We start from the raw sequence: 4431 nt of genomic DNA, 5'->3' as shown, positions 1-4431 counted from the left end.
GAGAAAACTCGCTTTTCCGGCCCTAGCACCTCTGGAATACTTTCGGGCGAACGGTTAGGCGTACGTCCGCGCGCTATGGGTCGTCGCACGCCGCTCGGCGAGACGAATCCTGGGACACCCCGGCCGACGACGTCCGACGAATAGTTAATTCAGGCAGTTAAATTGTACAATTATATGACTACTCTATTACTTATATTATAGGTAGGTTTGATCGTTTGATGGGATCGATATATAATAAACAATGTAGTAGGTACTTGGTATATTACAGTTTTTAGGTGAGTCAAATTATGTAGGTATATTAAAAATATAACTTGATGGATTTAATCATATTATATGACTATACTATAACTATTTAATAAATAATAATAATAATAATAATAATAATAATTAATACTTGATTTTATTATCTACACATTTACCATGACTAACGGACCTATATTTTTTAAAAGGGCTTCATTGTATATTTATTTTATTATTTGAATAGATAATAGTACAATATAACTAACCTACATGTATACTTTGTAGTACCTACTACCTACTTAATTAGTATATTACAGTTTTTAGGCGAGTCAAATTAAACAAAATATAATTTAATGTGTTTAATTAATTTCTGGCAGGTAAATTGCATAATTATATGACTATACTATACTATACTTATTAAACTATTTAATAAATGATAATAATAACTAACCTACATGTATACTTTGTCGTAGGTACCTATTAAATGTATCACAGTTTGGTTGAGGTTGAGTTGTTGGTAATTACTAATTATGAATAACAAATTGATATATTATATATATTATGTACTATTTATTATATACATGCATCTTTATACCTAATGATATATTTATATAATTTAAGCATATTATGTATGTACATGAATTAATAGTGAAATTAGTACATATTTTGGTCCATTGGTCTAAAAGTTTAAATTAAGTACTATTTACTATCTATATTATTGGTATTGGTTGGTATATGAAATAGGTTTTTTTTTGTAATAGTTTGCATTGTGTGTTTAACAGTATAGTGTCATAATGTATGAACTAGGCATATTGTAATATGTATACATTAAATAAATGAATTAACATTGAAATTGGTAAATAAGGTAGTTGGACATAGGTGAGTAGGTACTCCAAGAGTAGGTACATAACATTAATAGACTAATAGAGAGTAACTAGGTATTGGAGACAGGTTATTTCACATTAAGTATACAATAACATATTATAATATGCTATGTAGTAGGTACTCAATTTTTATTTGAGTCAAATTATGTATATTAAAAATATAACTCGATGAATTTAATCATATTATATGACTATACTATAACTAATTATATGAATATACTATAAGTATTTTTAATAAATAATAATAATAATTAATATTTAGTTAATACTTGACACATTTACCATGATCAACGCACCTATATTTTTCAAATAGTATAATATAATACTCTGATGGTTCAATTGTATAATGATATGACATAATTTGATATTACTCAATATATAGGTCTATGGTCTATCACGTATATTTATTTATTTAATATCAAATGTAATAATTTATGAATAACAAATTGATATATATATATTATGTACCTACATAATATGACTAATGTATTTTATAGATGTATTTATATACATAATAGTAGAGTTATATTATATGCATGGACATGAATTAATAGTGATATTAGTAAATATTTTGGTCCATTGGTCTAAAAGTATAAATAAAGTACCTACACATAATATTATAAAAAGTTAACATGAATTGATAGTGAAATAAAATTAGTAAATAAAGTAGTTGGACACAGGTACTCCAATGGGCTTCGGTATAAAATATACTATGTAGTAGGTAGGTACTTAATCTATTGCAGTTTTAAGGTGAGTCAAATTATGTATATCAATAAACAAAATATAACTTAATGTATTTAATTAAATTGTATAATGATATGACTAAACTATACTATACTAATTAAACTATTTAATAAATAATAATAGTAAATACTTGATTTTATCTACACATTTAACATGACCAACGCACCTAAATGTCTCTTTTATACCTGAAAATAGAAAATAGTACAAGTACAATATAACTAACCATCTTGCAGTAGGTAATTGTACCTATTTGTGGTAATATATATTTATAAATTTTTTGTATAAATTATTTAGAATTCATCTATTTAAAAGGAAAATTTACTTTTAATATAATATCATTGAATGGTGATAATTAAGGAACAGATTAGTATATAAATATCACTCATATATATATTTGAATAAACTATAAAATATTATTTTAAATGTAACATAAAAATATGCACAATTTAAAATACAATATAAATTATTATTGTTCTCTATAGTAATAATAATCTTTTTTCAATTAGTGTCTCCAAAGTGTATACATTTGATCATAATGGAAATAAGTATACACTTATTGCAGTATAACCAAATGTATTATGCTACTATACTAGCTAATTAATCTTTTAATTTGTTGTGAATTTAGTTAAAATAGATTGTTGGTTGTAATGGCACAAAGTATTAGTTCCTTAAGAGTTCATATACAATTATAACAAATTTCTACTGTATATATAATATTATATATCTATTCTTTAGTCAGTTATATATCTTGTATTACATATTTACCATTTCTAATTTAAACTGTTTGTCATTCTGTATTTTAGTATTGAACATATTAATTTCTTCATTGTTAGTTATTGGAAACACATCATCCAAACTAGTTATCGGGTGCTCAAAAGTTCAAAAGTATGTGTATCCGGTGGCAAGTTTTTTTTTTAAGCGTATATCATTTTCTTCACATGAGTTTGTAAACCGGAGTTTTCCGTAAGGTTAACTGTTATAGCATTTTATATCGATAGAGGACATGTGTACGCATCCGTGGGTTTTGGTTTCGAAGCTCTAAGTCAGTTGCCCAAAATGGGAGGGGTCGTCAAAGTCGGAGATATTAGGTATTTTTGTCTTTTTTTTTTTTGATTCCCCCCCCTAGCTCGGTGGTTTTTTTTTTTAGCTTTTTTTTGTACTTGTAATATATTTCCAAAAAAAAAATACAAAATTAACCCCCCCCCCCTTCTTTTGGGTTAAGTAAATCTCGGTGGGGTTTAATCGTAGATGTACCATTTCTCCACCAAAATTTTGTTATTACAACCACTAAATAGTCTAAATGTACTAAATGTATATTGATACAATAGCAGTTGAAAAATATTAAAAATACATATGCACAATTTTTTTTTATAAGCATTTAAAGTTCAAATTTGGACAACCTTTATCAAATTTAAAATTTAATAATTATTTTGTACTTGGAAAATTATGTATTCGTGTGTCTTTTGGAATTTTTTTTTCCCGTCGATCGCTACCGGACTAGAGAATCTGACTGTTCAACGCACGGGGAGTCGAAAAGCTCTATGTACCGAGTACGTACGACCTTTATTTCGCCCACAATCGTAGTAGCAAAAAGTTTAAAAACGAATTACGTACCTAATTATTCGTATGATCAGGCGTATTATTATGGTACACGTCCGCTTAACGTTTTATGTAATAATTTTTTTTTATTTCTTTTACGCACTTATTTAAGTAGGCATGTGGTTAGTTCGTCATTCATTAATGTAAATCGATTTGAAGTGTGAGATAGCTGCAAAAAAAATAAACCGACCGTCTTCATAATGTTTTTTCGACTTGTATTATTTTTCGAAAAAAATACAAAAAAAAACAATCTTGTCCGACGTCGAACCACGCACCCGTCAATCAAAAGCACACCGTTCGCACCACTGCGCCGCTCGATTCTTGATATCTTCGTGGCGAATCATTCTATTTAGCCGCTGTATTAAACTTTCGATTCAATACATTTCGTCGGAGCTCATATTGTATTTTCCCGTTTGTACGTCACTTTCTCTCCAGCCGTTTTCGAGCCCTCGTCGCCGTTTCGCTGCTTCAGAGTTTTTTGTTTTATTACAGTTTTTTGTTCGTTTTCTTTTTAAAAAACCGAATATAGTGCTTCGCTGTCTCAGCCACATCAAGGATCTACTGTTCATTCTTCCACGCGTAAGTTTTAAGTCTCATTTTTTGTAATTTATTCGTAAAAATTTTTCATTTCTTTGTTCCGTAATTGATATTCGGATTCCGAGAATCTCGGTGTCATCAGTGACGATTCATCGGTGGACGGCTAGTTATCGTCGTCGTTGATTACTATTGATTACCAGCGAGATTACTGTTGTTTACCCGTACCCTGCTTCATGATGGCGCGGAATTTGAAATTTAAACCGTTTTTGACTATACGGTGTGCGCAAAGCGTTCTAGTGTGTATACGTAGTGCTGCAGCGATCGATATTTCGAAAATTTAATTTAATTTTATGTATAACATACCAAAAGTTACCCCCCCCCCTTTTTTTGATTTAAGTATATCTCGTTCGGGTTTTAACTTGGGTGC

The sequence above is a fragment of the Acyrthosiphon pisum genome, chromosome X (assembly GCF_005508785.2).
Source record: "Acyrthosiphon pisum isolate AL4f chromosome X, pea_aphid_22Mar2018_4r6ur, whole genome shotgun sequence".
In the NCBI taxonomy this organism is placed as follows: domain Eukaryota; kingdom Metazoa; phylum Arthropoda; class Insecta; order Hemiptera; family Aphididae; genus Acyrthosiphon; species Acyrthosiphon pisum.
Note: the sequence above shows the minus strand (reverse complement) of the source record.